Source organism: Cyprinodon tularosa, unplaced genomic scaffold (genome assembly GCF_016077235.1).
Source record: "Cyprinodon tularosa strain WSP-4 unplaced genomic scaffold, ASM1607723v1 ctg126, whole genome shotgun sequence".
NCBI classification, from domain to species: domain Eukaryota; kingdom Metazoa; phylum Chordata; class Actinopteri; order Cyprinodontiformes; family Cyprinodontidae; genus Cyprinodon; species Cyprinodon tularosa.
The window spans coordinates 819,202-829,865 of NW_024038070.1; the positions used below are offsets into that span (position 1 = coordinate 819,202).

Here is a 10,664-nt window from a genome sequence, read left to right on the forward strand (position 1 = left end):
AAATGGTGGAAAAAAACTAAGGCTTTAAATGCAGGGTGGAGAGGAGTATGATGAAAAAAGGGATGAAGAAATGACAGGTGGATTAAGAGAGCCGTATAGCTCTAGATTTCTGTGTCTGCCTTTTAGCTACCATACAAAAACGCATGGAAATTCCCCATAATAGAAATACACACATAGAACTCACCACACAAAAAAAAAAGTCTTGATGCACTTGTTGTAAGTTTTTAGAATTCTAAAATGTAAAATCAGAAGAATGTTCTTCCAGAGGGCAACAGCTTAAAGCATGAAAATGAAGTAAAAATACCTATCAAATCTGAACTTATAGGTATAACATCTAAAAGGTTTAGCTAAAGCCGCTATAGGTGTTTGTAGTTTATCAGATGTTTGTTAACATCTTTACATATTTAATTATCCACTGTTGCTACGGTAATAATTAGGAGGTTACAGAGGCATGCATGAAACATAAGCTGAGACTACTCAACGTTTGCACAATAAATATCATGGAAATGTATTTGAACGCTTAGCTATGTGGTAGAAAAGGTCCACACAGTGACTTGGCTGGATTCTGTTGTGGTTAAAAGGCTAATGAAACACATTTTACAATGCAAATATCTTTTTTAAAGGCGTAGGCCACTTTGGTCAAAATCGTATAAAGGAGAGGAGAGAAGCATGTGCAGGCCTGCAGAAAGTATGTAAGGATAAAACTGAGAAAAGGTATGAGTTCATAAAAGAAATAACAATCTGCAATTGCAGCAGTATGATTAAATGCCCAGATGTGATGACTGTGTTAAGAGTGTTGATGGAAAGGTGTACTTTCTTTTGCATCTTTGTGATTCAAGACATAAAGGTTGCATGGACTGAAACTATGGCACTATGTAGGTAAGGCGAGATAGAAAGTCATGCGATGCAGAACATACGGGGACAGCAAGACAGCGGTGAGGTCTGTGAAATAAACCGTTTCTTTGAGATTACATCAGAGAATGAAGCTTGGAGTGAGATATCTGTAAATGAAGAATTACTGTCACTGCAATCTGTTTTCAAAGAAAATAATACTTGACATACCATATCTTTTATAAACATAAACAACTTTTAGCAATAAACTGATGTTAACTTATTAATTTCTTTGCAGAACAAAATGTCCACGTTTATAAGAATAGGCCTTTTGTCTATGTGTCTGGTTTGGTAAGGAGGGCTGGTACCTTTCGGATCAGCTGACACGCCTAATAACACTTTCTCTGAGTTAAAGCATTTCTTTCTCTGCTGTTGTTGTATAATTACCATAACAACCAGATAGAAGTTGATATAATATATCGTTCAGATCAGCGGCCCAGAATAGTTATTTAGTGTGTGACTAACTGTTAAACATTCGGATTATTTGGAATATCACCAAATGAACTGCTCCCATAGTGACACACATGTATCTTTACAAGACACCAAAACATGTGTACAGACACACATCCAGTTTTCATATTCATTGTATACAGAGGACCTGTACTTTGAACAAAGGAGTACCGACTGTAGTATATTTCAGTTTAGTTTCATCAAGTTTTACTAAAGTTGAAGTACTTTTGACATCACTAGATAAAAAAAAACCCACATTCTTCACTACAGTTACATCAAGGAACTTAGAAAGTCAGCGTTGCAAAATAGAAAACACCAAACTGATAGCATTGTGCCGTATCATAAAGACCAGAGAACAGGCGTACTGTAAGAACAGGGAGGCAAAGTCTGCTCATTTAACGGTACTCTTCAAATATCTTCTCTTGGCCTGCAAGAAAGAACATTAAGCACCAGACTTTGGACTAAAAAAGAAGAACCAAAAGCAACCGATGGAAAAGTCGAAAGCTGTGGCATTGATTACAGTTTCATACCAACATTTTTTGGCTCATATTTCAGCCAGACTGAAAGAACTGGTATTGGTTTGAAATGAAAGCAGTCTCGACGATTCTCGTGATGAGCAGCATCTCCGTTTCAGATCTTTTTCATCTCAGTCATTACAGTATTGGGCTTGCGTGTGTTGCCACAAATTATCGTGTCTGTATAGCGGAGGATGACGAGAGAGTGTGCACAGCACGCAACATGGTTTTGATCTCCAGAGGGTTCTTTTTCTTTTCTTGTTTCATGACAGTTAAAACGATTTAAATGTGTATTGCAATATTTGTTCATGCATTACAATGTTTCGCTGGGTCACAGAGGGGCAGTTGGCTTCTCCTAAACAAAAAGCACATATATGTAGTGCAATGATTAAAAGAGGGAAGGAAACCTAGAGAAGAAAGAAAAATGTATATAAAACATAAATTTACATATAGCACATGTTTGTATTGCTGACTAACAATCCAACAGTCAATGTGTTTGTTGCAGTGACTGTTATGCAAAGCTGTAAATCCCCTCAGTTAAGACAACATAGAAACACAAGTCCACAAACAAAACATTATCCCATCTGAACATGAGCGACGTGTCGCGGTCATGTGTTTTACTGGCACAGCTATTTCACTAAGTTTTGAGTGTATGCGTTGCTTGGAGACGAAAATGTGTGTGGAATGTGTGACGCTGTCGTTCAGGGGCGTGGTCGTCTGCTCAGGACTTTGCCTCTCTCTCACATATGGCCTGAGGCTTTGGGGGAAAGAACGGGAAGTTGTAAAATGTCTAATAGCCCCTCTCAGCATCTTGTGTTACTGTACCCCTGTGGAGAAAGCTGCTGTGAAGGGAGTGTGTGTGTTTGTAGGTGTTAACTGTTATTGACATGAGCTGATCAGACCATGCACAAACAGCCAAAACTCAGAAAGGTCTAAGGCTCAGACTAGAGTTAAAGTTTTCAGATATAAAGATTTTTAGCTATCGTCTAAATCAGGAGTCTGCAACCTGGGGCTCCAAAGCAACAAACGTCTCTTTGGCCCCTTTACTCTGGGTCTAATGTAGCCAAATGAGGAAATATTTTAATTTTCAAAGCAATAAGAAGGTTTTTTTCTTTATGCTTTCATGGAATATATGCATAAAACATCTACAGCATTATGCTATAAGGGTTAGTAACTGAATGTTTTGTTTTTTTTTTAGATTTTCCTATGTGCTTTAAACGTTTAGATGTGTTAGTTATCCTTCTTCATCTCTTATATTTATGGTGGCTTACTTAGCTCTCCTCATTCTACAAAATATTGTTTCTTTGTAAAGGTTGAATTTAGTTTTCTTCTAAATTCTAAAAATAGAGAAAACATGAAAAAAAAAATCTTAATAATGAATAATTCCCAGGCTTTTATTTTTGCTCCTGACAAACTTTATATTTTAGCCCTGATGGCAAAGGTGTCTATTTGAATTGCAGAGGTTGCAGACACCCCTGATCTAAACCTTGATCTCAGACTTAAATCTGCAGATCTGGAAATAAACTGGCCCTGTTTTGCTGTTCTATACATTCTTTTTAAATTTCCATAGAATAAAACTCAACAACTGTTGTCATTGCAGACAAGACCAAATTACAAGAGTTTAATGAGAAAAAATGTTACACAGTTCAAAAATTACAAAAGATAACTACATGCTGTTCTATAAAATGTAAATTATCAAATCTAGTATTTATTAGTATTCAGCACCACTGTCATTTAAATAGGGTTTTTATACTCAAACACTGTATCCAAATACTTGTATTTGGGGTATCGACCCCAAATACAAGTGTTTGCACATTTTTGCTATTGGTAATTTTAGATTTCTAAACTACTTGACCTTTAAAAGAAGAACACCTCAGACAACCTTAAAATGTTGTCATTGTTTTATATTTGGGCTGTTTATTTTGCATTTATTTGTGCACTAATATAATCTGGGATTCTGTTAGAAAGCATGTGCCATGTTGAGATTAAAAAAGGGAAGTTTTTCATGTCAATAAATATGTTTATTATGTCTTCAATTACTTGGCATTTTTTATTCCCATGGAATCGGAAATGGTATCTAGTACTGAATATTTTTCTAGGTATCAATATCGAGTATGGAATTTTATTATTGTGACAACTCTAACTTTATTGCCCAAAAATAAAATTCAGGTGAGAGACTCTGTCAAGAGGACTATGAACTGTGTGCTCCCCGTCGCTGCATTTAAAAGCGAACAAGAGCCAAAACTATTTTATAAAGAAAGATAAATTGTCAAAAAACAGAAACAGGAAAAACTCAAAGGTTCTGTCATCAGGTCAGACCAGGTTTGAACATTTCTGAATACATGCAAAACACCATGTGTTGGGGATAACTAACCCTAAAAACACCACCTCCTCAGTGGTTGCAGCGTAATGCTGTTGGGCATCTTCTATTTAGCAGGAACACAGACGCTGAGTAGAGATTGGAAGATATTGAATGCAACTAAATAGAAGCTTATCCTAGAAAACTAAAGGATGCAAAGTTCCACCTTTCATCTGCTAAAAACATATAATCAAATGTCAGAGCGATTATTAAATAATGTAGAGCACATGAAAACATTTAGATCAGTGTCATTGCTACTTCAATAAGCTCTCCATCGCGTTCATAATGGGCTCCTTAATATTGCAGGGGTGTTTCATTGAAGATGTCTTGCATTCAAATTTATGTAAGCCAGTTAGATCTAGATATGCAATCAATATTGCAATATAAGTGTTTAACAATTATATTGTAATTTCAGCTTTTTCTAATATTGCAAATCCCTATTGTTGGCACATTTGTCTGATATGTAAAAAATTTTTTTACTATTATTTATTATTATTATTATTATACTAAAATAATAAGATTTTATCATCATTTAATAATAGCATACTCAGATGAGTTGATCATCATAAAAAATACAAAGATATCTAAACTACAGCTTCCCCAATTTGAATCGTATACAGCAAAGGACACATCTGTATTTTTGTACCTTGCACATTTCTCTGTGCTCTTCCTGTTGGCTATTGACTCAAACTGCCTCTGCTCCTGTATTAGCAGCAGAGGGCCGATTAATTCAGAGCCCCCCGGCCTGTGTTCCAGCAGCAGTATTGGCAGTACACAGCACAACTGGAAAGGACAGGCAGGGGGAGAGAAGAGGGTGCGTCCTCTCTGACGTCTTCAGTGAAGAGGTAGGAATTCCCTGCATGTGAACCCGCCTACTCGGTTACTCTGCACACCCTGTCTGGCTCCCAGACACTCTCGCATTCACACACGCTCCTGTCTGCGCAGCCAGAGCAGGATCCAGTCGACAAGAGGACAAAAAGAATGACAGGCGCAAAACTCTTGAACTTCAACTTTACAGGGTGACGCTGGAAAGCGGGAGAGAAATAAACCCGGGGCAGAGAGCAGGAATAAAAACTCTTATTTCAGGTTGGTGTAGCATCACGTCTGCCTCTTCTTTGAGGATTTCTTGTCTTCCTTTTTACTTTTATGTACATATGTTACTGTGGATAGATGTAACTGTGGAAAACCCATAATTTTCTTTGACTTTTTTCCTCTTGAACTACTGATCTTTGACAGGGAAAGACTCTACAGAAGCTGCTGCAGCCTGTTGATCGGTACAGAATGTGTGTAAAGTCTTCCTGAATGTACAGTGATATTAGCACTGGAATATTACCCTGTTGTGTGGCTTGCCTCTGTGGAGCAGCTCCATTACAAAGGTCAGATGTAAATACTTCCTTTGCATGGGATGGCTGACTTTCTGCATGGCTGCCTGCGTTTGCTGTTGATTTAGAGTCTACCAGTCATCTGAGTGATTGACTGCTTAATTGTTTAGCCTCTACCTGTTTGTCTGCTTTCCCTTTCCGTCTTTCTTTATCTGCCTATATTTGTTGTGTGCCTGTTCTTTCAAGACCGTGTACGCTCTCCCCACTGGGTGTTTTGCTGGCACCATATAGTGTGAACAAAGGTCATAAAAAGTTCTCAAAAAGCAGCAGACGGGGTGTTATGGCAGTGCCGAAGCAGGGCCGGGGCTGCCTCAGACATTCCTCTCATTGTTCAGAGGCCCTGTAAGTGTGCGTGCTCCGAAACCTCCATGAAAGGAAGAGAATCCAGCCACAACTGTAGCTGAAAAGGTTTCAGCTGCACTTAAGGGCTGCTTGTCTCTGTTTCCCTGTCCGCTGTCCTGTCTGGTTCTTCTCTTGAGGGTGGTGGTAAAACTAAATCAGGTTGTGAACGACATGAAAAGAGCAGAAGGAAGTTCACATGAGGCTGACGCAGCAAGGACAGATGAGATAAGGGTCAAGATGAAACACATTTAATAAGATAATTTATTCAGTTTTCAGTGTGTCTGATTGTGGCTTAAGATTAAAGAATGAAGAGAGGTTAAATGAGTTCTAAGAAAACAAATTGCTGGTTAAATGGCTGAATGTTTGGATGGAGGGATGGAAGAGTAGCAGGAGGGAGGGTGAAGATCCAGACAAGCTTTGGTGAGGTTGTTGGGTGGGTGAGTGGGTGTGCCTGGCAGGAATCTGTACGACTGGGCCCTGGCTCAGGAAACGGTGGCGTAGTGGAATAAAAGTGTATGAGTATAGCCTCTGCAGCCATTCGTGCATGTGCGGTTCAATGGCAACAGGGCAGCTGTGCACTAAGTACAGGGCTGGTGGTGGTGAGGGTGTTTGGCTATGAACCAGGCTGAGGATAGGGTTACAAGCACTGGGCTACAGGGAGTGGACCACTAGCTTGGGCTGGGCTCTTCGCTCAAGCACAACAACCCTTTAAAGCTTTTCTTTTTTTTTTTAAACGACTAATGTCCCACATGTGGCACATTCTTCCAATGAGTCCAGGCCAGGCGGTGACTGTTTGCCTTTGATTCCAGAAAACTGCAACAGATTAGGCCCGCAGTGGACCCAGATCCCTTGTTTGAATGTCGCTGAATGTCACGGCCTTTGAAATAATTACACCCTGACACGCAACTTGAAACAAAATCAGAACCTCGGTCACATACACACACACAAACCGAGACGTGCCCTGTATGATTAGTGAGCTAAGGTGTGGTGCTGTGTAAGGTGTGTAAGTTCAAAGATCCAGGGATGTGCCTTACGGTTTTCCAGTAGTTTTGCTTTTGTACTAAAACAACTATTAAGTGGAGGCCTGAGACATTCGAGTAATGGATCTATTGTAAAACTAAATGATGTGGAGAATAACTTTGGTGATTTAGTCTACACGTTTTAAAATTGAAAAAGTTGAGTATGTAGAAGTGTAATGGATATGGCGGCAGTTATGAAAAGCAAACATTGTATGTTTGCTTTCTAGAAAAGGAGTTCCGACGTTATAGTAAGCTTTCAGCTCAAGCCCTGACTTGAATCCTCATCCATTACACCTGGAGGAGCACTGATCATGTTTTTCCCTTGCCAAGGTGGACTTTTTGTAGCTTTGATTGCGTCTTTCTCAGTTTTTACTGGAATGAAACGGAGCCATCCGACTTCTTGTAGCCGCCTTGACAACCAACAATTTTATTTTTTTCATATTCTACTGCTCTGCTTATATACTTGTTTCAGGTCTTGTGTTATGAGTGTAGTAAATATTTTCTACCAAAACATACCGCTTTCAACATATTAGGTTAGAATAGGGCTACAAATTTGTCATTATTCAAATGAGTCATCAGACAAAACAGATAAATAGAATTATGGGGTGATAAAGTACGTCTTTTAGAAAATAGTTAAAAATTAATTTTCCTTTCAATTTAAGATTTCAACATTTCAAAAATCATTAATTCCCCAAATTCAGTAAAATACTGAAATGCAAAGAAAAAAGAAATTATGTACAATTGTTTGAGATAAAAACAGGTATACGAGTTATCGAACGGGTGAATTTTCCAAGATGAGGAATGGATTAAAATACTTTAAATTTAAGTCTCCCTGTCAAGTTAGAAGTATTTTACAATTTAAGGTAAAAGCCATGTGTGATTTTATGTATTTGCACTTTTACCCATTAATGAGACAGTGAAATCCCAGCTAAGGCACAAACAATGTTTGCCCAGCAGCCCCACTGACATAACCCTGTTTGTTTGCTGATGGTGAGCATATTGTGCTTGGAGAGGTAGATTCAGCCTGTGAGCCATAGAAAGGAAGGTTGATACGTGTTGAAACAACAAGAGGTCAAGATCCAGCTGTCTCAACATAGGCTTTTCCACTTAACTGTGCGGCCTTGTGTAAACGACAATGTCAAATCGGGACTCACGCTGAAGGGAAAGCAGCCAGTGGCCACGTCTGCACTTGGATCTCTATATATCCTGTGTATGAAGAGTGGAACACACACATAATGTAAACTGCACACCCTAAGCCATCAAAAAATCTAGAAACAAGGCCATAGTGCACGAAAACTGCAAAAGAAAACCTTTGACTTTACTAGAGTGCATCTGCTGGAAATCATCACCCAGTGATGCAAGTTTTCCTACTCAACACTTACATCAAGATGCAACACGTCGGCACATTTGTGCAACCCACGTGCCAAAACTTTGCGTGATTGTTTCTTACCACAATAAACACCTAATTACAAAGAGGCATGAGAACAGCATTAAAGGGGGGGGGACATAAGCTCTGTTGAGATTCTTCAAGCCAGTACTTGAGGTGAGGTGTTGGACAGCCCTTGTCAACCGAATACGCCGTCATTACAGAGGAAAAGGGAAGGAATGAGCTCATAGACATTAATGGCTGTGGGTTCGAAGGAGGGAGCGTGAAGGGGTGGGGTTGGGGGGGCTGGTTGGAAAAGATGAAAAGGCAGACAAAATAACAGCATGAGTCGAGCCACCACTAGATGAAAGGAGGGAGGGATGGAAGGGTTTAAGGTTGAGCGGGGAGAGGAGTTAAAGGGGAGTTAGTGCGCAGTCTTTGAAGGGTGCTGGGACCTTAGGCGACCTTGGTGTTTTTTTTCTTTGTGACCAGGTGGATGTATTTTGGCATAGAACTGAAACCAAGTAAAACGTCCGAAGCGAAAAATCAAATTTGTTTTTATTGATAGAATACAACCTTTTCTTGAATGTCATTCTGCCCATGCCATCCACAGATACTTTTGTAATGTGCTTGTAAACAAAATGAGACAATGCACTACTCAGAAGCAATCAAAGCCGATGAAATCACTGTTTTATTTTATGAGTTCATTGGACTAAAAAAAAAAAATTTCCTTGTTGGAGTACTTTTGTTTATTTTGGGTTTATTTAAGAGGAAGTTTTCTACTATTTTGCAAAGCTCTCTGAAACTGCAACAGATCAGTGATGCTGATTGCGGAGCCAAAGCTTCCCCGTGCGTTTAGAGCAGATCTCCAACAGGGCGGATGGTTGAAACCCATTTAGACTCTGGAGTTCCCCAAACGTGTCCCACTGACTAACACCTAGCAGACGGCGGATTATTAATGTGGCTGAAAATAAAAAACGACTTTAGGGAAATGGCACATTAGGGAACTTAGAGTATGATATAGTTACTTTTGAAATGAGTAGTATTGCTTTTTTCTTTTAGAGATATTCTCAAAATCCTGTGATTCATTTAGGTTTTTCTTTTCTTTTTTGGGATAACAAGAAGCAGAAAGAATTCAACTTGATTCCTAGTTTTCCACACAAGACCCACAGATAATGAGGCAGAACAAAAAGGGTAGTCGACTTTATAGGGAGTGCCACTTCCTTCTTAACCAACTCTCCATTCTGTCATTGACAAGTTATTTTTATAAGAGGCCGAGGGGAGCAGAAGAGAGCCATGTATACACATATAACACTTTCTAACCTGAGAGTTTACCAAGACACATAAAAGAGAGGATTTGCGTAAGAAGGCAGCCGGGGGGACAATACATCAAGGGTATAGATGACGCTGGAGCTCTATTTTGGTGTTTATTATTCATAGGTTTGCATGATCCTTTTTGCCACGAATCACCTAGACGTCTCTGCTGGCCAGGGGAATTCCTGGTAGAGTGATTTTTGAGACTACAGGACTGAATCACATTGCCAGGGATTTCCAATGGCTGACACGAAGAAAAGCAGCAACCTTCTCACGAACGCACCAAACACACAGAGACTCAAAATTACTACCTCACTCACAGACACACCCATGCTTTTCATTTGCATGTTCACACACCAACACAAACGTCACCGGCAGATGCTGGTTTTCAAGCCTTGCTGTGCGGCTGCAGGACTTAACTCACATGTGAACAGTGAGTGCCTTCCATGTTCACAGTGGTTAAGTTCTGCCGCCACAGGGCTACAGCCTGCAGGTGGGAGACTAAAGGTCAGGGAGGGGCAACAAGCTCTACAGATGAGCATCACACTTCATACCACGGCTGTATCAAATATAAAAAAAACTCAGCATGACTCATAAATCTTCCTGCATAAAGATTAGAGTGAAGCAAAAACAATTACTTAGTTCAAGATTTTACTAACAGATAATGTTCCACGTATTACATTTATGTGTTGCATTAACTAGTTATCTATCAGGCTATTACAGCGATGTCTGCATGTTTTCTCTCAGGTCACCATTCTTATTCGCCCACGCTTCACCATTTCAGCTTTCTGCATGTATAATATCCAGTTTTGCAGGTATCCAGCGAGCAAACACTGATATCATTTTTCTAGATGGCAAAAATGTTTTGATTGACACTCCCTTTTGTTGATTTATGAAATAAGTAAAAGAATAAAGTGCTCATTTGGAATATTTTCAATTATTTAAATTGTGTTTCTTACATATATAATTTCCATACTAATCACATTATCCTTTCTTGAATTTAAAATACCCACCTGAAATATGGCA

The 10,664-nt window shown here is 39.3% G+C and overlaps 1 long non-coding RNA gene across 1 annotated transcript; it reads left to right on the forward strand.

Moving 5' to 3' along the window:
- The first annotated feature begins 5,140 nt into the window (after nt 1-5,140).
- LOC119777664 lies at nt 5,141-10,218 on the forward strand. The gene is made up of 2 exons (XR_005279945.1): nt 5,141-5,301; nt 5,452-10,218. It is a non-coding gene; the product is annotated as an uncharacterized LOC119777664 (long non-coding RNA).
- Nucleotides 10,219-10,664: the final 446 nt, after the last annotated feature.